At 36.7% G+C, this 25,662-nt stretch overlaps 1 protein-coding gene across 5 annotated transcripts in view; it reads left to right on the top strand.

The window, feature by feature from the left end:
* Positions 1-25,662, top strand: part of LOC115765809 (tyrosine-protein kinase Abl) — a 46,256-nt gene that overhangs the window by 764 nt on the left and 19,830 nt on the right. The window lies entirely within an intron of this gene.

Below are 25,662 nucleotides of genomic sequence, written 5' to 3'. Positions count from 1 at the left end.
TGTTGTTGTTGTTGTTGTAGTTGTTGCTGTCGCCCGCTTTTGTTTACAAGAGCAAACAGAACACACGCAAGCCACGCGCCAGTCGAAGAAATGAAACGAATTTCGAAAATATATTTTTCTGGAGGGCGGTTTCGACTGCTGCTGCCACCGCACCCGCCCCCGCACCCGCACCCGCACCCTTCTGCTGCTGCTGCTGAACAGTGGTTGAAAGAGGTACAAGAACAACAAGGGCCACCACCACCCCCCATCCTCCCACTGGCAGAAACTAGTCGACAGACATTTCCTGCGTTGTTTTCCTCGCTCACGCATTTTATTTGACATCCTTCCTCCTACTTTCTTTATTTTGCCTTTACACACAATTTTCCCTTATTCGGTTATTTGTTTGCCTTGGCAAGTTGCAACATTGCCCTTTTCCCTTATTTTGTGCTCCCTTATAATGGCTTTTTTATGTTCCTGTTGCTATGTCCTACCGCAACGAGTGGGCGCCGCGGGGGGGGGGGGGGGCTGTACATTAAGATTTATAGTGGGCTAATCAGCTTACAATTGGCATTATCTAATTGGAAATTACCCGTTAGCTGGCACCTGCTAGCTCACAACTGCTCAAAAGCTCTTCAAAAGTAATCAATTAAATTGCAATCCAATTGGCAAACATTCCAATTGGATTACACTCCGCTTCATTTCTGCTGCGCGTAGTTCATATGAACAGGAATAATCCAGTTCATGAGCTTTTCCTATACAGCTGTTGTTGTTGTTGTTCTTGTTGTTGTAGTTAATGCACTGCAATTTGTTTGCAATTATAATTATTTATTTATAGCTGTAAATCATTTTCATGAGTATTACGGGCCCTCTAACAGAGGCGACTGATAAGAGTCCCGCACAATTATGTGACCGCATTGAGTCACAGATTGCAGTACGCGTCGTGCGGGACATGCAGCTGGCGCGCAGCTTTGTTCGCTTCCAATCAGAATTCTAGTATTTATTAGGCAAAAAAAAAAAGAGTAAACATTTGATCTGGTATTTTATTTCTACAGCAACCTTGATAACAGCCGCAAGAAAGTGCTTGAGAATAGTGTGTTAATTATTTAGAAAAACGAAAATAGATTATAATGAGGAATATATCTAGAGGCTGGGCATTGCGTATCAAGCTATCAAATATCGAAACAAAACAAATAAAATAAAAATTATCACGTTTGCGGCATTTATCAGCTGTTTGTCAGTTGTCAGCTGCTCGCAAGTTAACAAAAAGAAAACAAAAATTGAGAAAAATAAAATAAAACTTTGGCCGAATTATACGTGAGCAGCATACTGGCCGTTGGGCTTAAAGTTCAGAGCAAATAACTGAAAAAAAAAAAAAAACGGCAACAACAAAAAATGGCAAACTTTTTTCGTGCAAATTTCCCACACGAAATTATTCAACCAAATTGCAATCGAATACAGAAATCCGCAGCGCAGGCCCAGAAGATGCAATTGTCGTCGCCGTTGTTGTTGTTGTTGTTGCAATTACAAAATTACATTGTAAAATTGTGTGTCTGGGATACAGATTACAAGCCAGCAACCGCAGTCACCAGTCGCGACCAGGTCGATCTCAGGGCCTGTGCCAGACCGAATGGCAGCCGCGAACTCAAAATGAAATCACAAGCAAACGCACACACAGACACACACACAAGCCAAATGCGACTAACATCGTTGCCAATTGACGACACGGCACAGTGGAAAAAACCACAAATTGAAACACATCTTTGTCATGATTGACTGATTGACTGACTGATGAGCAACGCCTAGCGCAAGCTGTAAGAGCTAGATGGCTCAAATCTTTGCAGAAACTTCATTTTTAATTGTAAATGAGGGTTTAATCGGAAATTAGGGAATAAGGCTTACAAAGTTGGAGCGTCGGACCAGCAAGCGTTGGCTCGCTGGTTCAAATTTATAAAAATTGTTATTCACCACAAAGAAAAAGGAAAGAATGCAAATGAATGTGTTTTAACGATAGTTTTTGGCACTTTAATTATCTTTTAGTTTGACTTTGAGCGTCGGACCAGCAAGCGTTAAGTTGCTGGTTCAAATTTATAAATTTTGTTATAGGGCATACAGCAAAAGGCATAGAATGCACTTTAAATCGAAAATGAATGTGTTTTTAGATTATAATTCACATTTTAATTATCTTCTTGTTTGTTTTTGTCAGCAACAAAAGTGCCATATAGATTGGCCAACTGTTGCCATGCTTGGCTATAGATATAGATATTAGGGTTTCACTCTATATTTAATATACTTCAGCACACTGTGCATCCTTCAGCTTGCACAGTTGTGGGAGGCGTTGCCTTTGGCGCACACTGGAATTCGACTAGAGTAAGAGTCCAAGTTATATGACACGCCGTAATTAGATACCTTTCGGGGAGCAGCAGTAGAAGAAATATGATTGGATATGGTTTTTGGATACCGCTGGGAAAGTGACTGCCGCTTCAGTGGAGCTGTCAATTGCAAATAGAAGCAGCCGAGCTGGGAATGGGAATGCGAATGCGAATAGACCAGGCAAATGGAATTAGATGAAGGAAGGAGAAGGTGGGGCCTTCTGTTCGCACACTTTGGCGACGCGTCGCCATGTCTCAAAATAGCCTCGAAGTGAGTAACAACAACTCCTTGAGTTTGCCGAGTGTTTGCTTCGCACTCGACCCGGTCCCCCTTTTGCCCACGCTCGCTCGTAATCTGAGCAGCCGGGACTAGAAGCAGCGGCAGGCGGGTGGCGTCAATGGCCGTTGACTGGCCCCTAGCCTGGACGCTGACGCTTTGCTGGCAACATGCAAGCGGCAAATTATGAGACGAGGCAAATGAACTTTTCACATGGCTAATGGACGCTACACGCACAGCCACTAGGAGATCTCTCTGTGTGTGTGTGTGTGTGTGTGTGTGTGTGTTTGTGCTTTGTGCTTTGTGGACACACGGCAAACAGGTGACGCGTGTGTGGAAGTTGAATGTGTTTGCCTAACAGCTTTCCCACTCGTTCACAATTATGCTAATATATACATTTTATTCCGCTTGTTATTGTTATTTTAATGAAAAAACAAATTAATATTAAATACGCTACTCACATAATTATTTAAAGATGTGAACTGCGAGCTTCTAACGGGAAAATAATTTCTTAGTAAAGCGTTTAGAACTTTTAGCATATACAAATTATAGTACAGAGGTCTCGCCAGTTCTAATTTGTTAAAAAACCGTTAAAAACTCTGATGAAGAACACTTTCAAAAAGGCAAAAAAGTATTTTAAATGGGCATTAAAAAGTAACCTAGTCTTAACAGCTTCTAGACTGTTAATGTAAATCTGTAACAAGGCTGTTAATGCTCACAAGTAAAAGTAATTTGACGTTTACATAAGTATGTTAACTTTTAGTAAACATACACATAACCGACACAAATAACAGTAACAGAGAATGTATTTGACACTCTTTCGTTTACCGTTAACATTAAGTTAACATCATCCTTCTCATATGTACATGTCAAAGTTACAGAGAGTATATTTGACAATTTTTAGTTTACCTAAGTATCTGAACATCAAGTTAACATTAGGCTTATCATATAAATAACAGTAACAGAGGGTGTACATATTTGACACTCTTTCGTTTACTGTTAACATTTAGTTAACATTAGCCTTAACATACATATAACTGTTGTAGTGAGTATATTTGACAATCTTTTTTCTACATACGTATGTTAACATAAAGTTAACATGAACCTTAACATTCAAATAACAGACGTCGCACAGTTGAAGGCGTTGTCTCCATTTTTGTTACTTTGTATTAGTTTCTTCTCAAATGCCTTAACACTCACTCTCATGCATTTTCTATTATTAGCCGCCGCGTATCTTTGTCTTCTTCTTGTCGCTGCTTTTTATAATTTTCTTTACTTTTACTTTGACGTCGCGTTGCCAGTTTCCTGGCATTTGCCAGCTCCAAAGTGCCACTCATCGTCATCATTATTATTGTTGTTTTTGGTTTTTGTTGCTGTTTCTGTTGTTGTTCTTACTTTGCATGTTTCTTGCTTTTGGGGCCAAAGGGCTGTTTTCGATCAAGCTCGTAAATCCTTTCGTGCCTCGCATTTCGTGCATTGCAATGCACTTTGATGTTATTTATAGAGTCCAATGCCAGTTCCAGTCATTTCCTATGTTCTTTTTTTTATGTATACTTCGCTGCGCCCTACAGTCCAATAAGAACCTCAAGTAAAGCCAACAGCTGTGAGTGCAAAGTCTAATTAGTTTTCGAACATATGTGGGAATATTAATAAGTAGTAATTGTCATGTTTACACTTTAACCAGTTGCAACAGATCCAATTGGATCAACAACTGAGAGACAAGACCAAATTGAATAGTTAATATGTGTTTGTGTGTGAGAAGTCGAGCTTAAAGCATATGCTGCCTACGTGACACACACACACACACACACACACACACACACACACATTCACACGCATATATATGTTTATGTATGCATAGCCTTTGCTCTCTCATTCGTAAACGTTTTGCTGGACTCTACAATTAGAACTAAGCTTTTCTTTTTTGTATATCTATAAATATAGGTATGAGAAAATAAAACTAGGCGAAATGAGTATTTCTTTGGGCAATTCTTAGCAACGCATTCTTAAATGTTCAAGTTCTTAGCATACCTTTTTTATATATATAATTTTCTAAATATTTTTGAGTATAAGTTTCTTTAAACTTAAATCTGTCTTCTCTATGCTCTGCATCTATGCCATATTTCATCTTTGCCCAACGATTTCATAACTTTGTCGTCGACATTTCCATGCACTCCAATTTATGTAATTTCTTGCGCATTTTCCAATCTTTCTTTATTTTCTTTGCCTCTTTTCTTTTCTTATATTTTATTTTGCATTCCCAGTGGAGCGTTGCATGCGCCCACGCAGAGCAATCCGCCTCAGCTCCTCAGCTTTTCATGAGGCGGTTCCCTTTCGAGCGCTGCGCCTCATTGAAAACTGTTTGCATAAATTAGCTGACGAAAAGAAAAAGAAAATAGAAAGCACAAAGACAGAGACAGCCAATAGAAAAGCCAAACATCATTTGTAAACAGCCCGAAAAAGAACTCTCTGAATATTTGTTTACCGAGGGCATGGAATGCGTCAACTAATTATAAGCGCTTGAAATGCTTCTCTCTCTCTCACTATATATATTTAACATTTTCTGTTGTTGTGATTATGTTTGAGGTCATAAATTTTGACGCCAGTTGATTGATTGACACGCAGAGCTCTAAGTAAATAAAGTACACTCGAAGAAATAATCACGAAGTGTTCTTTAATCGAGTAGAAATTTGATTAGAGAAAGTTTGAAAAGTCTCGATTAAAGTCGAAACTTCTTGAAGTGATAACAAAGTTCTTTTTTTAATAGCCTCCGAGTTAACTAAAGACAAAAACTAAATGCCGTACTCAGTCTGGGAATTACTTTAATTTTTGTTAGAAGTTAAGTTCTTGTTTGAACAGCTTTTTTTTGTTTCTCAAGCTATCTTGACTAAACTTGGCATTTATGAACTCTACCGTGTTCTTCAAATGTGAGCCAAATTTTATCAATATTTATCATAAAGTTCTCGAGAAAGAATCGTTTAAGAAATTTGGCGAAAAATTCGTTTTTTTCAAGATAACTTTTCTAGACTCAGTATTTGCGAGATTCAGTTTATCCTCTGCACAATCCTAAAACAGACATCTAAAAGCATTAAAGGGTATTTAATCGTCGGCTTGCTGTTCTTTCTTCTTCGTTTCTTTCAACTTTGAAACAATAAACTTCAAAGCAAGTATGAATCATAACAAATGTATAAACGAAATGTGTTTGAATTTCCATTTTTAAACTAACATTTTCTCCAAGTGTAGAATACATGTGTGCATGTGTGTGTGTGTAGGTAAACATGTATATTGTCCGATGTGTGTGTGTGTGTGTGTGTTTGTGTGTAGCAAGGGGAAACTTTATCGAATTAAACACAATATTTTCATGCCGCCCCCCAAAACAAATAAATAAATGTATATATATAGGCATTTGTGGGGCAGATCCCCGCCCTCCCCCCTGCCCCGCCACTGTATGCTTCCTGCACTCTGCTGCAATTGATGTGTTTATTAAGTTTAAGCACTTTTGGAACCCCTCCCCCGCTCAGGCGAGCCATGGGACGTTAACAAGTCCACAAGGTCGCGCACACATCGAGCATGTGCAAAAATCAGCAGCAAACCGTTTTTTATCATATATGCACACACATATATATGCTATATGTATTATATGTATATAGCTATATGGTGTTTTTTTTTTGTGTACTTCGAGTGCAAATGAAACATAAACAATCTGCAAAACGTTTCAAATGCAACAGAATCGCTTTCACGACAATCCAACCAGAACCTGGCAAACCTGTTCTGCCACGAGCTGCACTTGTGCTGTGGCGGCTGTGCCCCGCACCCCTTCCCCCTCTCCTTCCCCTTCCCCTTCTTCCGCCCCTGTCGGCCTAGAGAGCTGCATTTTGTGGCAGCGACAAAATCCATCAATGAGGCAACCTGCCGCAGCCGCCGCTCGATATGCGACTGCGGCACAAATCACGTTCGTAATTGTAACTGTAATTGAGAAGCGAGAATCGAGAATTGAGAATGGAGAATTGAGTTTTCTCGCTCGCTGCTCGCTGCCCGCTGCTCGCTTCTTGCCACGGCACGTACAGCTGTCTCTGCAACTGGCCACAATTTAACTGCTGCTGCTGCTATAGATACTCGGCTATAGATACTTTACGCGACACAATCCGGTTGACCTGACTAGAAGATACCCTGCACCAAGTGCCGAGCTGCTGTGACAAACATTCAAACTTCCTTCTATAAAAACACACACACACACACGCATATACACACGAACGCACGGCGCAAGCTACTCTCTCTCTCTCTCCCTCTTATTGCATCTCTTATATCTTATATCATACGTATGAAAACTATAGACTTGACTAACTTCTTCGGTACTTGTGGTCCGATCTTTATGAAATTTTCATTGATTTAATATGCCACTTAAGACTTTGTGTAGCGCAAGACTTTAGCTTCAGGAAGTAAGTTACTTTTTCAATTTTAGAGGGAATTGAAGGTGGTATCTATGTATATAACACCTAGTTGGCTGTAACTAGCTCTTATATTTCTCGAGTTATTCTTCGAAAACCAACTTTCAGACTGTTAAAACGTATAATATCTGCATTAGTATCAAGTTTTAATCGAGATAAAGGGCAGATCAGCTATATCAACGCAGCTCGTATACCCGATCAGGCATATATATACTTGTGATGGGTACTAAATGTCTGTTACAAACATTTGCTCCAAAACAATATACACCTTTTGCACATTTCCAACGGGTTTAGGGTATAAAAAAACACCTCTCACATATGCCACAATCTCTCGACTGCGAATGGCAATTCGTGCACTGATTGAATTTCAGCTTGGACTTTAATTTGTAGCTGAATCTCAGCTAGACTTAAGGCCACAAGCAAGGTGCCGCTCAATTTGCCAAATTGTGCCTAAGAGCCAAATAATTTGTGCACAAATTTCTAGAATTAGAAAACAAATCCCAATTCAAATGCCTTCAAGTTTATCTTGATGGGCGCTAAAAAAAGAAAATTGTAAATAATATTATTATAATACCATATTTAAACTTAAGTTATTTCTTTAAAAGAATTGAGGCATTTCTTTCATTATGAGAAAGTTTTTGATTCCATAAGAAGCCGCCATTAAAAATGTGTCGAAGAAAACGAAAAATATCGAAAGTAACTTTTGAAAAGCAAAAAAAAACCTCATCTATTTACTCAATAATTGAATAGATCTTTGTGTTAATTGTCCAAAAGCAAGAAAATTACTCAAATTTCACTTAATTTCTCTCCCCCGCCAAAAAAAACAAAGATTCTGTCAAAAAAGTAGCTGCAAATTGTTTGCCAATGAAAATTGGCAAAGTATATTTGGCTGCAAAGAAAAAGCATAACAAATGCGCCTTGAAACGAAGCAAACCTGTTTCCCAACACACAACAATACAGTGCCAGCCGAATGTCTGCGCACACACACGCATTGAGTGTGGCCAGAGCAGCGCCTCCTCTCTCTCTCTCTCTCTCTCTCTCTCTCTCTCTCGCTCTCTCTCGCTCTCAGCTGCCAGCTGACCGGCGTCCGGTGTGCCCTGACGTGGTCAGTGAACCGTCAGCCAGTGTGAAAACATGAAATGAAAATTATCCCCAAAAAAAGAAGCTGAAAAAAAGCTAAACCAAACAGCACCAAAAAAAAAACAGCAAAAAAAAGCCAGCCACACTTAATTTTAACTTTATGAACAGCTCTTTGTTGTTGTTGCTTCTTTCTTTCTTTTTGTTTGTTGTTGTTAATATTTGTATTTTATTTGCTTCTTTTTTTAATAATTAATGTGAAATTTAATTCATTTAATTGCCGCCTAATGGCCGAACTGTTGGCTCTGGCCATGGAATTGGATTTGGAGTTGTTGCCGTTGTCGCCACTTTCAGTTTTTTTTTTTTTTTTGCCTTTTGTTTCTGCGTTTTATTATATTTTCGCCCGGCCTTTCAGAACTTTGTCTTTTGTGTTTTTGTTTTTTTTTGGTTTCAGTTTTGGTTGTGCGACGTCTGTCAATTTTTACGCCGTCTGGCCATATTTAAACGACATCCACATCCGCCGTGCCTCGCGGTCTGAGTCTCTGTCTCTGTCTCTGTGCGCAACTTATCCGTCCTGTGGCTATTGCACTTGTTTCCCAGAATTGACGCGCGGCCAAAGTCAAACGTTGAATCACCAAAGAGTTGATATGAAGTATCTGCTAGCTATATATATATATATGTATCTCATGGATGTATGTATCTCATGGATACATGTATCTATATATATACAATAAAATGTTTCATTCGTTTTGCGTTCGCCTCAGTTTTCTGTTTGCTTTTCAATTTTCCACTTTTTGCATTTACTTGGCAAACAAATAATGGAAAATGTTTCCTATTTTATATTCCATGCGCCTTTTTCTGTGTGTGTGTGTGTGTTTTTTTTTTTAATATTCCAGTTAACCGCAATCGAGATACGCTTTTGAAGTCAGCCCGACCACACCTTGTCTGGCGCTGAAAGTTTTGATAAGATTTCTTTGTTGCAAAAATTGCAAAAAATTAAACTAAAAAAGAAAAGTGCAAGCAGAGATATCTTAAGAGCTATTATTTAAATACCATAAAAATAATCTATAAATGAAGTTCAAAGTTAATAAAACTCGTTTAAGAGCTTTGGGCTTATAGTCAAGTTTAATTAGTCGTGTGGGATTCTGTTTAAATGTGGTTTCTTGGCAAATATATGTCCCGAAAATGGGGTTTGTTTAGGAAAGGAATTCGCCTGGGATATATGATATATGAATCCTACGCTTATGCAGTTCAAGTTTACTATTTTCTTGAATAAATGCTTAATAGCTTGATTTCACTATGTTCAACATTTCTAACATTCACAAACTTCATATTCGGCGATTCCATTAGCAAATGTTAGTTGATGTTAACAACGAATACCATCATTTTTTGCAAATGTAAAAAATGTGGTTTCTTATGGGAAAACTTACAGGCAACATACCTAACATTCGCACAAAAGAAAATGTTGTTAGTGGAATTAGGCTATATTATGGAATTTCAACCTCCCTCTTTAGAGCATATCTCGAGGATTTTAAGAGCTGACAACATAAAAATTGGTAAATACACACAATTGAGTGTTATTTTTAAGGCATTTACATTTCATAATAATCTAAACATAAACACACGAGTTATTTAAGAATATGATTTTTATTAAGTGACGAAAGAAAACAAAGAAACGTTTAGGTTTTTTGTGTATAAAATATACAAATAATTTTAAATACATACTCTCACAAATTATGGCTAGGCCCTGCAGCTAGTTTGTTATTTTGATTATTATTTATTATTCTCCCAAGTTCCAAATTTGTTTATTTTTCATATTTCACAATTTTTCAGTCATTAAATAAATTATTTCCAGCCCAGACTCTATAATAGCTCAATAAGCAGCCATTTAAGCAACTCCCCCTTTCAGTTGTTTGTCACAAATTTAGTTTTTTTTTGCTTTTCGTAATATTCAATAAACGTAATTGCTGCCAGAGTTGCCAGTGTTGATGATGTTTGAGTTTAGAGATCAAAGTTTCACTTTGCGTGCCGTTTTTTTTTTTTGATGCATTCAATTTTGACTCGAGCGTGTAATTACAGACCAACAATAAAGTGTGTGCGACACACACACACACACACACACACACTCAGGCACATACCTACCAATCAATTTAATCTATGCACTCGCATCATATTTGGAAAAATTACATACATATTCGGCATTATTGCAAAGTGTACAATACAAATTTGATTATCTCTTTTGGAGTTTGTCTGGAAGAAAGCTTTTTGTTTTTTTTAGCACTCCAGTCCTGCCCCTAATTATATACGCTTTTCCACTTTGCGACGTCGTGTCACTGTCAATGGCGGCGCCAGCGCACATTTCATTATCTATACCCTGAAGCTGCTGAAAGTGGATAAAAAGGGTATAATGCTTTTGGGCAAATGTGTGGAGCAAAGGAAGAGGCAAAGGAAAGCAAGCCAGATCAAAATGCTGAGTCAAGCTGAATCTGTGATTCTAGAAAAGTTTTGTTGAGGCTTGAAATTTAAAATCTATATATGTTATGAAGTTCAAGTATATCAATTTTTTTTCGATATCTCCTTCTCAATAAACAAAGCTTGATATGCAAGTACACGAATAGTATACACAGAAAAGGAATCTTTCACTTTTAGGATAACTTCCGACCAAACTGAAGAAACCTTTATTAAGAGACATCTTCTTGAGCTTAGGTATGCATATATATTCGGATGTCATATTTAAATCCTGAAAATTTCATAATGATCGGACTAGAAACACCAGGGTTATTCTAGAATGCCTTACCTGTACATAAGGTGGGAACAATTGAAGCAGCACAAAAAGCCAGCTTGACACTAAGTTTAGGGTATCTCCTAGTCGAGCACTCGCGGCTCAAGCACACTTGATTTATTTAATGCATTTTTTACATAATGATCAAAGTAAAAACCCGTTTTTACGGGCTGCCTGGAAAATTCGTAACCAAAAAACAAAAAAATTCAACAAAAACCGGAACCAGACAATTTCCGCTTCGTCGCATCTAACGTCCATTTAAACAGCTAATTGCGCCTCATGACGAACCGCTAAAAAAAAAACAACAACAAAAAAAACTGTGAATCAACAAAATTGTGATTAGAACCACGATTCGCTTTTCCAAGTTCAACTCAGCTAAGCACAACTGGCCATAATTCGAGCATTGTCTAAAAGTCTAGAACTTCCACACAGGAAGTCTTTATATATAATCGGAGCTGGCCTGCTCTTATATAATATGGAATTTAATATGCAATCATTTTGTACAATTACGCACTTTGCAATCCCCCGTCAATTTTGGCCGTATTCTCTCTCTTCGTTTTCATGGCAAAGTGATTTTCTGGCTATTTGCTTTGCGCATTTCGATTATTCGCTTTTTTTTTGCTTGGTTCGTTTTTGGGCTCTTTCGCTTTTCGGCTTTCAGCTTCAGTCGAGCGTGCCGAAAAGAAAAGCTCAACCCGATCTTTATTCAACAAAAAAAAAAAAAACGAAAGAAACAAACCAACTTTTGATTTCTATGAGTATTTGCCTGTGCGAATTGATTGATTGGGCATTGAAATTGTTTAAAATGTTGCAAGAGTAAAAAAGTATATAAATCAGCTCAGGGAGAAAGTTTAGCACATTTTTTCTTTAACTTCATTTCTTCACATATTTGCACCTGTTTAAAATTATGAAGAAACTTCAAAAGTTGAACGAACTTTTTTTTTAGACAGGTGACTATGGAAAACAAAAGTGAGCTTGTTTATTAAGTGAATGTTTCAGTTTAAAGGTTAATAATCTGTTTAGTTCACGAAAACTAGCCAATTCGAGCTGATAGTTAAACAACGCGAAGAGATAGAGATATTTGGCGGCATTATAGTATTATTAAGAGGCTTTTTCATATCAACCTGGTGGCAGCATCAGGTTCATAAGAACTAGGTAAATATGTAAATACTTTCACATAAGCTCTAAGAATTAATTGCTTGGAAACTAACTTGAACCGGAGTCCTCTCGCTTGTTAGTCCAACTAAACTTGGTACCCTCAAATATCCCATTTAGACATTGGTCAACATATTCCCATAACTCGGTCAAATCTCATCAAATTTTCACGAACTTTGGATTTTTATGCATAATTTTCCCTCTAGAATAAACTGGCATTAAAATCTGACTAGGTAAATTTTAGTCGAAATTCATGTCAAAATCTTACCCCTCAGATTCGGATATAGACATAGGTCAAAATTTCTCACCCCCATAACTCGGTCAAATCTCATCCGATTTTCACGAGCTTTGGCATTTTATGCATAATTTTCCCTCTAGAATAAACTGGCATTAAAATCTGACTAGGTAAATTTTAGTCGAAATTCATGTCAAAATCTTACCCCTTAGATTCCTATATAGACATAGGTCACAATTTCTCACCCCCATAACTCGGTCAAATCTCATCCGATTTTCACGAGCTTTGGCTTTTTGCTTATAGTTTTCCCTCTAGAATAAACTGGCATTAAAATCTGACTAGGTAAATTTTAGTCGAAATTCATGTCAAAATCTTACCCCTTAGATTCGGATATAGACATAGGTCAAAATTTCTCATCCCCATAACTCGGTCAAATCTCATCCGATTTTCACGAGCTTTGGCATTTTATGCATAATTTTCTCTCTAGAGTAAAATTGCATTAAAATCTGACTAGGTAAATTTTTGTCGAAATTCATGTCAAAATCTTACCCCTTAGATTCGGATATAGACATAGATCAAAGTTTCTCAACCCCATAACTCGGTCAAATCTCATCCGATTTTCACGAGCTTTGGCATTTTATGCATAATTTTCCCTCTAGAATAAACTGGCATTAAAATCTGACTAGGTAAATTTTAGTCGAAATTCATGTCAAAATCTTACCCCTTAGATTCGGATATAGACATAGGTCAAAGTTTCTCAACCCCATAACTCGGTCAAATCTCATCCGATTTTCACGAGCTTTGGCATTTTATGCATAATTTTCCCTCTAGAGTAAAATTGCATTAAAAGATGGCTACGTAAATTTTAGTCGAAATTCATGTCAAAATCTTACCCCTTAGATTCGGATATAGACATAGGTCAAAATTTCTCACCCCCATAACTCGGTCAAATCTCATCCGATTTTCACGAGCTTTGGCATTTTATGCATAATTTTCCCTCTAGAGTAAAATTGCATTAAAAGATGGCTACGTAAATTTTAGTCGAAATTCATGTCAAAATCTTACCCCTTAGATTCGGATATAGACATAGGTCAAAATTTCTCACCCCCATAACTCGGTCAAATCTCATCCGATTTTCACGAGCTTTGGCATTTTATGCATAATTTTCCCTCTAGAATAAACTGGCATTAAAATCTGACTAGGTAAATTTTAGTCGAAATTCATGTCAAAATCTTACCCCTTAGATTCGGATATAGACATAGGTCAAAGTTTCTCAACCCCATAACTCGGTCAAATCTCATCCGATTTTCACGAGCTTTGGCTCTTTGCTCATAGTTTTCCCTCTAGAATAAACTGGCATTAAAATCTGACTAGGTAAATTTTAGTCGAAATTCATGTCAAAATCTTACCCCTTAGATTCGGATATAGACATAGGTCAAAATTTCTCACCCCCATAACTCGGTCCAATCTCATCCGATTTTCACGAGCTTTGGCATTTTATGCATAATTTTCCCTCTAGAATAAACTGGCATTAAAAGATGGCTACGTACATTTTAGTCGAAATTCATGTCAAAATCTTACCCCTTAGATTCGGATATAGACATAGGTCAAAATTTCTCACCCCCATAACTCGGTCAAATCTCATCCGATTTTCACGAGCTTTGGCTTTTTGCTCATAGTTTTCCCTCTAGAATAAACTGGCATTAAAATCGGACTAGGTAAATTTTAGTCGAAATTCATGTCAAAATCTTACCCCTTAGATTCGGATATAGACATAGGTCAAAATTTCTCACCCCCATAACTCGGTCAAATCTCATCCGATTTTCACGAGCTTTGGCATTTTATGCATAATTTTCTCTCTAGAATAAACTGGCATTAAAATCTGACTAGGTAAATTTTAGTCGAAATTCATGTCAAAATCTTACCCCTTAGATTCGGATATAGACATAGATCAAAGTTTCTCAACCCCATAACTCGGTCAAATCTCATCCGATTTTCACGAGCTTTGGCATTTTATGCATAATTTTCTCTCTAGAATAAACTGGCATTAAAATCTGACTAGGTAAATTTTAGTCGAAATTCATGTCAAAATCTTACCCCTTAGATTCGGATATAGACATAGGTCAAAGTTTCTCAACCCCATAACTCGGTCAAATCTCATCCGATTTTCACGAGCTTTGGCTCTTTGCTCATAGTTTTCCCTCTAGAATAAACTGGCATTAAAATCTGACTAGGTAAATTTTAGTCGAAATTCATGTCAAAATCTTACCCCTTAGATTCGGATATAGACATAGGTCAAAATTTCTCACCCCCATAACTCGGTCCAATCTCATCCGATTTTCACGAGCTTTGGCATTTTATGCATAATTTTCCCTCTAGAATAAACTGGCATTAAAAGATGGCTACGTAAATTTTAGTCGAAATTCATGTCAAAATCTTACCCCTTAGATTCGGATATAGACATAGGTCAAAATTTCTCACCCCCATAACTCGGTCAAATCTCATCCGATTTTCACGAGCTTTTGCTTTTTGCTCATAGTTTTCCCTCTAGAATAAACTGGCATTAAAATCGGACTAGGTAAATTTTAGTCGAAATTCATGTCAAAATCTTACCCCTTAGATTCGGATATAGACATAGGTCAAAATTTCTCACCCCCATAACTCGGTCAAATCTCATCCGATTTTCACGAGCTTTGGCATTTTATGCATAATTTTCTCTCTAGAATAAACTGGCATTAAAATCTGACTAGGTAAATTTTAGTCGAAATTCATGTCAAAATCTTACCCCTTAGATTCGGATATAGACATAGGTCAAAGTTTCTCAACCCCATAACTCGGTCAAATCTCATCCGATTTTCACGAGCTTTGGCATTTTATGCATAATTTTCCCTCTAGAGTAAAATTGCATTAAAAGATGGCTACGTAAATTTTAGTCGAAATTCATGTCAAAATCTTACCCCTTAGATTCGGATATAGACATAGGTCAAAATTTCTCACCCCCATAACTCGGTCAAATCTCATCCGATTTTCACGAGCTTTGGCATTTTATGCATAATTTTCCCTCTAGAATAAACTGGCATTAAAATCTGACTATGTACATTTTAGTCGAAATTCATGTCAAAATCTTACCCCTTAGATTCGGATATAGACATAGGTCAAAGTTTCTCAACCCCATAACTCGGTCAAATCTCATCCGATTTTCACGAGCTTTGGCTCTTTGCTCATAGTTTTCCCTCTAGAATAAACTGGCATTAAAATCTGACTAGGTAAATTTTAGTCGAAATTCATGTCAAAATCTTACCCCTTAGATTCGGATATAGACATAGGTCAAAATTTCTCACCCCCATAACTCGGTCCAATCTCATCCGATTTTCACGAGCTTTGGCATTTTATGCATAATTTTCCCTCTAGAATAAACTGGCATTAAAAGATGGCTACGTAAATTTTAGTCGAAATTCATGTCAAAATCTTACCCCTTAGATTCGGATATAGACATAGGTCAAAATTTCTCACCCCCATAACTCGGTCAAATCTCATCCGATTTTCACGAGCTTTGGCTTTTTGCCCATAGTTTTCCCTCTAGAATAAACTGGCATTAAAATCGGACTAGGTAAATTTTAGTCGAAATTCATGTCAAAATCTTACCCCTTAGATTCGGATATAGACATAGGTCAAAATTTCTCACCCCCATAACTCGGTCAAATCTCATCCGATTTTCACGAGCTTTGGCATTTTATGCATAATTTTCTCTCTAGAATAAACTGGCATTAAAATCTGACTAGGTAAATTTTAGTCGAAATTCATGTCAAAATCTTACCCCTTAGATTCGGATATAGACATAGATCAAAGTTTCTCAACCCCATAACTCGGTCAAATCTCATCCGATTTTCACGAGCTTTGGCATTTTATGCATAATTTTCTCTCTAGAATAAACTGGCATTAAAATCTGACTAGGTAAATTTTAGTCGAAATTCATGTCAAAATCTTACCCCTTAGATTCGGATATAGACATAGGTCAAAGTTTCTCAACCCCATAACTCGGTCAAATCTCATCCGATTTTCACGAGCTTTGGCATTTTATGCATAATTTTCCCTCTAGAATAAACTGGCATTAAAATCTGACTAGGTAAATTTTAGTCGAAATTCATGTCAAAATCTTACCCCTTAGATTCGGATATAGACATAGGTCAAAGTTTCTCAACCCCATAACTCGGTCAAATCTCATCCGATTTTCACGAGCTTTGGCTTTTTGCTCATAGTTTTCCCTCTAGAATAAACTGGCATTAAAATCTGACTAGGTAAATTTTTGTCGAAATTCATGTCAAAATCTTACCCTTAGATTCGGATATAGACATAGGTCAAAATTTCTCACCCCCATAACTCGGTCAAATCTCATCCGATTTTCACGAGCTTTGGCTTTTTGCTCATAATTTTCCCTCTAGAATAAACTGGCATTAAAATCTGACTAGGTAAATTTTAGTCGAAATTCATGTCAAAATCTTACCCCTTAGATTCGGATATAGACATAGGTCAAAATTTCTCACCCCCATAACTCGGTCAAATCTCGTCAGATTTTCACGAGCTTTGGCTTTTTGCTTATAGTTTTCCCTCTAGAATAAACTGGCATTAAAATCTGACTAGGTAAATTTTAGTCGAAATTCATGTCAAAATCTTACCCCTTAGATTCGGATATAGACATAGGTCAAAATTTCTCACCCCCATAACTCGGTCAAATCTCATCCGATTTTCACGAGCTTTGGCATTTTATGCATAATTTTCCCTCTAGAATAAACTAGCATTAAAATCTGACTAGGTAAATTTTAGTCGAAATTCATGTCAAAATCTTACCCTTAGATTCGGATATAGACATAGGTCAAAATTTCTCAACCCCATAACTCGGTCAAATCTCATCCGATTTTCACGAGCTTTGGCTTTTTGCTCATAGTTTTCCCTCTAGAATAAACTGGCATTAAAATCTGACTAGGTAAATTTTAGTCGAAATTCATGTCAAAATCTTACCCCTTAGATTCGGATATAGACATAGGTCAAAATTTCTCACTCCCATAACTCGGTCAAATCTCATCCGATTTTCACGAGCTTTGGCTTTTTACTCATAGTTTTCCCTCTAGAATAAACTGGCATTAAAATCTGACTAGGTAAATTTTAGTCGAAATTCATGTCAAAATCTTACCCCTTAGATTCGGATATAGACATAGGTCAAAATTTCTCACTCCCATAACTCGGTCAAATCTCATCAGATTTTCACGAGCTTTGGCTTTTTGCTCATAGTTTTCCCTCTAGAATAAAATTGAATTAAAAGATGGCTACGTAAATTTTAGTCGAAATTCATGTCAAAATCTTACCCCTTAGATTCGGATATAGACATAGGTCAAAATGTCTCACCCCCATAACTCGGTCAAATCTCGTCAGATTTTCACGAGCTTTGGCTTTTTGCTTATAGTTTTCCCTCTAGAATAAACTGGCATTAAAATCTGACTAGGTAAATTTTAGTCGAAATTCATGTCAAAATCTTACCCTTAGATTCGGATATAGACATAGGTCAAAATTTCTCACCCCCATAACTCGGTCAAATCTCATCCGATTTTCACGAGCTTTGGCATTTTATGCATAATTTTCTCTCTAGAATAAACTGGCATTAAAATCTGACTAGGTAAATTTTAGTCGAAATTCATGTCAAAATCTTACCCCTTAGATTCGGATATAGACATAGATCAAAGTTTCTCAACCCCATAACTCGGTCAAATCTCATCCGATTTTCACGAGCTTTGGCATTTTATGCATAATTTTCCCTCTAGAATAAACTGGCATTAAAATCTGACTAGGTAAATTTTAGTCGAAATTCATGTCAAAATCTTACCCCTTAGATTCGGATATAGACATAGGTCAAAGTTTCTCAACCCCATAACTCGGTCAAATCTCATCCGATTTTCACGAGCTTTGGCTTTTTACTCATAGTTTTCCCTCTAGAATAAACTGGCATTAAAATCTGACTAGGTAAATTTTAGTCGAAATTCATGTCAAAATCTTACCCCTTAGATTCGGATATAGACATAGGTCAAAATTTCTCACTCCCATAACTCGGTCAAATCTCATCCGATTTTCACGAGCTTTGGCTTTTTACTCATAGTTTTCCCTCTAGAATAAACTGGCATTAAAATCTGACTAGGTAAATTTTAGTCGAAATTCATGTCAAAATCTTACCCCTTAGATTCGGATATAGACATAGGTCAAAATTTCTCACTCCCATAACTCGGTCAAATCTCATCCGATTTTCACGAGCTTTGGCATTTTATGCATAATTTTCCCTCTAGAGTAAAATTGCATTAAAAGATGGCTACGTAAATTTTAGTCGAAATTCATGTCAAAATCTTACCCCTTAGATTCGGATATAGACATAGGTCAAAATTTCTCACCCCCATAACTCGGTCAAATCTCATCCGATTTTCACGAGCTTTGGCATTTTATGCATAATTTTCCCTCTAGAATAAACTGGCATTAAAATCTGACTAGGTAAATTTTAGTCGAAATTCATGTCAAAATCTTACCCCTTAGATTCGGATATAGACATAGGTCAAAGTTTCTCAACCCCATAACTCGGTCAAATCTCATCCGATTTTCACGAGCTTTGGCTTTTTGCTCATAGTTTTCCCTCTAGAATAAACTGGCATTAAAATCTGACTAGGTAAATTTTAGTCGAAATTCATGTCAAAATCTTACCCTTAGATTCGGATATAGACATAGGTCAAAATGTCTCACCCCCATAACTCGGTCAAATCTCGTCAGATTTTCACGAGCTTTGGCTTTTTGCTCATAGTTTTCCCTCTAGAATAAACTGGCATTAAAATCTGACTAGGTAAATTTTAGTCGAAATTCATGTCAAAATCTTACCCTTAGATTCGGATATAGACATAGGTCAAAATTTCTCACCCCCATAACTCGGTCAAATCTCATCCGATTTTCACGAGCTTTGGCATTTTATGCATAATTTTCTCTCTAGAATAAACTGGCATTAAAATCTGACTAGGTAAATTTTAGTCGAAATTCATGTCAAAATCTTACCCCTTAGATTCGGATATAGACATAGGTCAAAATGTCTCACCCCCATAACTCGGTCAAATCTCGTCAGATTTTCACGAGCTTTGGCTTTTTGCTTATAGTTTTCCCTCTAGAATAAACTGGCATTAAAATCTGACTAGGTAAATTTTAGTCGAAATTCATGTCAAAATCTTACCCCTTAGATTCGGATATAGACATAGGTCAAAATTTCTCACCCCCATAACTCGGTCCAATCTCATCCGATTTTCACGAGCTTTGGCATTTTATGCATAATTTTCCCTCTAGAATAAACTGGCATTAAAAGATGGCTACGTAAATTTTAGTCGAAATTCATGTCAAAATCTTACCCCTTAGATTCGGATATAGACATAGGTCAAAATTTCTCACCCCCATAACTCGGTCAAATCTCATCCGATTTTCACGAGCTTTTGCTTTTTGCTCATAGTTTTCCCTCTAGAATAAACTGGCATTAAAATCGGACTAGGTAAATTTTAGTCGAAATTCATGTCAAAATCTTACCCCTTAGATTCGGATATAGACATAGGTCAAAATTTCTCACCCCCATAACTCGGTCAAATCTCATCCGATTTTCACGAGCTTTGGCATTTTATGCATAATTTTCTCTCTAGAATAAACTGGCATTAAAATCTGACTAGGTAAATTTTAGTCGAAATTCATGTCAAAATCTTACCCCTTAGATTCGGATATAGACATAGGTCAAAGTTTCTCAACCCCATAACTCGGTCAAATCTCATCCGATTTTCACGAGCTTTGGCATTTTATGCATAATTTTCCCTCTAGAGTAAAATTGCATTAAAAGATGGCTACGTAAATTTTAGTCGAAATTCATGTCAAAATCTTACCCCTTAGATTCGGATATAGACATAGGTCAAAATTTCTCACCCCCATAACTCGGTCAAATCTCATCCGATTTTCACGAGCTTTGGCATTTTATGCATAATTTTCCCTCTAGAATAAACTGGCATTAAAATCTGACTATGTACATTTTAGTCGAAATTCATGTCAAAATCTTACCCCTTAGATTCGGATATAGACATAGGTCAAAGTTTCTCAACCCCATAACTCGGTCAAATCTCATCCGATTTTCACGAGCTTTGGCTCTTTGCTCATAGTTTTCCCTCTAGAATAAACTGGCATTAAAATCTGACTAGGTAAATTTTAGTCGAAATTCATGTCAAAATCTTACCCCTTAGATTCGGATATAGACATAGGTCAAAATTTCTCACCCCCATAACTCGGTCCAATCTCATCCGATTTTCACGAGCTTTGGCATTTTATGCATAATTTTCCCTCTAGAATAAACTGGCATTAAAAGATGGCTACGTAAATTTTAGTCGAAATTCATGTCAAAATCTTACCCCTTAGATTCGGATATAGACATAGGTCAAAATTTCTCACCCCCATAACTCGGTCAAATCTCATCCGATTTTCACGAGCTTTGGCTTTTTGCTCATAGTTTTCCCTCTAGAATAAACTGGCATTAAAATCGGACTAGGTAAATTTTAGTCGAAATTCATGTCAAAATCTTACCCCTTAGATTCGGATATAGACATAGGTCAAAATTTCTCACCCCCATAACTCGGTCAAATCTCATCCGATTTTCACGAGCTTTGGCATTTTATGCATAATTTTCTCTCTAGAATAAACTGGCATTAAAATCTGACTAGGTAAATTTTAGTCGAAATTCATGTCAAAATCTTACCCCTTAGATTCGGATATAGACATAGATCAAAGTTTCTCAACCCCATAACTCGGTCAAATCTCATCCGATTTTCACGAGCTTTGGCATTTTATGCATAATTTTCTCTCTAGAATAAACTGGCATTAAAATCTGACTAGGTAAATTTTAGTCGAAATTCATGTCAAAATCTTACCCTTTAGATTCGGATATAGACATAGGTCAAAGTTTCTCAACCCCATAACTCGGTCAAATCTCATCCGATTTTCACGAGCTTTGGCATTTTATGCATAATTTTCCCTCTAGAATAAACTGGCATTAAAATCTGACTAGGTAAATTTTAGTCGAAATTCATGTCAAAATCTTACCCCTTAGATTCGGATATAGACATAGGTCAAAGTTTCTCAACCCCATAACTCGGTCAAATCTCATCCGATTTTCACGAGCTTTGGCTTTTTGCTCATAGTTTTCCCTCTAGAATAAACTGGCATTAAAATCTGACTAGGTAAATTTTTGTCGAAATTCATGTCAAAATCTTACCCTTAGATTCGGATATAGACATAGGTCAAAATTTCTCACCCCCATAACTCGGTCAAATCTCATCCGATTTTCACGAGCTTTGGCTTTTTGCTCATAATTTTCCCTCTAGAATAAACTGGCATTAAAATCTGACTAGGTAAATTTTAGTCGAAATTCATGTCAAAATCTTACCCCTTAGATTCGGATATAGACATAGGTCAAAATTTCTCACCCCCATAACTCGGTCAAATCTCGTCAGATTTTCACGAGCTTTGGCTTTTTGCTTATAGTTTTCCCTCTAGAATAAACTGGCATTAAAATCTGACTAGGTAAATTTTAGTCGAAATTCATGTCAAAATCTTACCCCTTAGATTCGGATATAGACATAGGTCAAAATTTCTCACCCCCATAACTCGGTCAAATCTCATCCGATTTTCACGAGCTTTGGCATTTTATGCATAATTTTCCCTCTAGAATAAACTAGCATTAAAATCTGACTAGGTAAATTTTAGTCGAAATTCATGTCAAAATCTTACCCTTAGATTCGGATATAGACATAGGTCAAAATTTCTCAACCCCATAACTCGGTCAAATCTCATCCGATTTTCACGAGCTTTGGCTTTTTGCTCATAGTTTTCCCTCTAGAATAAACTGGCATTAAAATCTGACTAGGTAAATTTTAGTCGAAATTCATGTCAAAATCTTACCCCTTAGATTCGGATATAGACATAGGTCAAAATTTCTCACTCCCATAACTCGGTCAAATCTCATCCGATTTTCACGAGCTTTGGCATTTTATGCATAATTTTCCCTCTAGAGTAAAATTGCATTAAAAGATGGCTACGTAAATTTTAGTCGAAATTCATGTCAAAATCTTACCCCTTAGATTCGGATATGGACATAGGTCAAAATTTCTCACCCCCATAACTCGGTCAAATCTCATCAGATTTTCACGAGCTTTGGCTTTTTGCTCATAGTTTTCCCTCTAGAATAAAATTGAATTAAAAGATGGCTACGTAAATTTTAGTCGAAATTCATGTCAAAATCTTACCCCTTAGATTCGGATATAGACATAGGTCAAAATGTCTCACCCCCATAACTCGGTCAAATCTCGTCAGATTTTCACGAGCTTTGGCTTTTTGCTTATAGTTTTCCCTCTAGAATAAACTGGCATTAAAATCTGACTAGGTAAATTTTAGTCGAAATTCATGTCAAAATCTTACCCTTAGATTCGGATATAGACATAGGTCAAAATTTCTCACCCCCATAACTCGGTCAAATCTCATCCGATTTTCACGAGCTTTGGCATTTTATGCATAATTTTCTCTCTAGAATAAACTGGCATTAAAATCTGACTAGGTAAATTTTAGTCGAAATTCATGTCAAAATCTTACCCCTTAGATTCGGATATAGACATAGATCAAAGTTTCTCAACCCCATAACTCGGTCAAATCTCATCCGATTTTCACGAGCTTTGGCATTTTATGCATAATTTTCCCTCTAGAATAAACTGGCATTAAAATCTGACTAGGTAAATTTTAGTCGAAATTCATGTCAAAATCTTACCCCTTAGATTCGGATATAGACATAGGTCAAAGTTTCTCAACCCCATAACTCGGTCAAATCTCATCCGATTTTCACGAGCTTTGGCTTTTCACTCATAGTTTTCCCTCTAGAATAAACTGGCATTAAAATCTGACTAGGTAAATTTTAGTCGAAATTCATGTCAAAATCTTACCCCTTAGATTCGGATATAGACATAGGTCAAAATTTCTCACTCCCATAACTCGGTCAAATCTCATCCGATTTTCACGAGCTTTGGCTTTTTACTCATAGTTTTCCCTCTAGAATAAACTGGCATTAAAATCTGACTAGGTAAATTTTAGTCGAAATTCATGTCAAAATCTTACCCCTTAGATTCGGATATAGACATAGGTCAAAATTTCTCACTCCCATAACTCGGTCAAATCTCATCCGATTTTCACGAGCTTTGGCTTTTTACTCATAGTTTTCCCTCTAGAATAAACTGGCATTAAAAGATGGCTACGTAAATTTTAGTCGAAATTCATGTCAAAATCTTACCCCTTAGATTCGGATATAGACATAGGTCAAAATTTCTCACCCCCATAACTCGGTCAAATCTCATCCGATTTTCACGAGCTTTGGCATTTTATGCATAATTTTCCCTCTAGAGTAAAATTGCATTAAAAGATGGCTACGTAAATTTTAGTCGAAATTCATGTCAAAATCTTACCCCTTAGATTCGGATATAGACATAGGTCAAAATTTCTCACCCCCATAACTCGGTCAAATCTCATCCGATTTTCACGAGCTTTGGCATTTTATGCATAATTTTCCCTCTAGAATAAACTGGCATTAAAATCTGACTAGGTAAATTTTAGTCGAAATTCATGTCAAAATCTTACCCCTTAGATTCGGATATAGACATAGGTCAAAATGTCTCACCCCCATAACTCGGTCAAATCTCGTCAGATTTTCACGAGCTTTGGCTTTTTGCTTATAGTTTTCCCTCTAGAATAAACTGGCATTAAAATCTGACTAGGTAAATTTTAGTCGAAATTCATGTCAAAATCTTACCCTTAGATTCGGATATAGACATAGGTCAAAATTTCTCACCCCCATAACTCGGTCAAATCTCATCCGATTTTCACGAGCTTTGGCATTTTATGCATAATTTTCCCTCTAGAATAAACTGGCATTAAAATCTGACTATGTACATTTTAGTCGAAATTCATGTCAAAATCTTACCCCTTAAATTCGGATATAGACATAGGTCAAAGTTTCTCAACCCCATAACTCGGTCAAATCTCATCCGATTTTCACGAGCTTTGGCTTTTTGCTCATAGTTTTCCCTCTAGAATAAACTGGCATTAAAATCTGACTAGGTAAATTTTTGTCGAAATTCATGTCAAAATCTTACCCCTTAGATTCGGATATAGACATAGGTCAAAATTTCTCACTCCCATAACTCGGTCAAATCTCATCCGATTTTCACGAGCTTTGGCATTTTATGCATAATTTTCCCTCTAGAGTAAAATTGCATTAAAAGATGGCTACGTAAATTTTAGTCGAAATTCATGTCAAAATCTTACCCCTTAGATTCGGATATGGACATAGGTCAAAATTTCTCACCCCCATAACTCGGTCCAATCTCATCAGATTTTCACGAGCTTTGGCTTTTTGCTCATAGTTTTCCCTCTAGAATAAACTGGCATTAAAATCTGACTAGGTAAATTTTAGTCGAAATTCATGTCAAAATCTTACCCCTTAGATTCGGATATAGACATAGGTCAAAATTTCTCACCCCCATAACTCGGTCAAATCTCATCCGATTTTCACGAGCTTTGGCATTTTATGCATAATTTTCCCTCTAGAATAAACTGGCATTAAAAGATGGCTACGTAAATTTTAGTCGAAATTCATGTCAAAATCTTACCCCTTAGATTCGGATATAGACATAGGTCAAAATTTCTCACTCCCATAACTCGGTCAAATCTCATCCGATTTTCACGAGCTTTGGTATTTTATGCACAATTATCCCTCTAGAATAAACTGGCATTAATATCTGACTAGGTAAATTTTTGTCGAAATTCATGTCAAAATCTTACCCTTAGATTCGGATATAGACATAGGTCAAAATTTCTCACCCCCATAACTCGGTCAAATCTCATCCGATTTTCACGAGCTTTGGCATTTTATGCATAATTTTCCCTCTAGAATAAAATTGCATTAAAAGATGGCTACGTAAATTTTAGTCGAAATTCATGTCAAAATCTTACCCCTTAGATTCGGATATAGACATAGGTCAAAATGTCTCACCCCCATAACTCGGTCAAATCTCGTCAGATTTTCACGAGCTTTGGCTTTTTGCTTATAGTTTTCCCTCTAGAATAAACTGGCATTAAAATCTGACTAGGTAAATTTTAGTCGAAATTCATGTCAAAATCTTACCCTTAGATTCGGATATAGACATAGGTCAAAATTTCTCACCCCCATAACTCGGTCAAATCTCATCCGATTTTCA

Source organism: Drosophila novamexicana, unplaced genomic scaffold (genome assembly GCF_003285875.2).
Source record: "Drosophila novamexicana strain 15010-1031.04,08,12 unplaced genomic scaffold, DnovRS2.1 tig00001058-arrow-arrow-pilon, whole genome shotgun sequence".
Lineage (NCBI taxonomy): Eukaryota > Metazoa > Arthropoda > Insecta > Diptera > Drosophilidae > Drosophila > Drosophila novamexicana.
The sequence above is the reverse complement of the archived record's forward strand: the minus strand, read 5'-3'. Positions and strand labels throughout refer to the sequence as shown.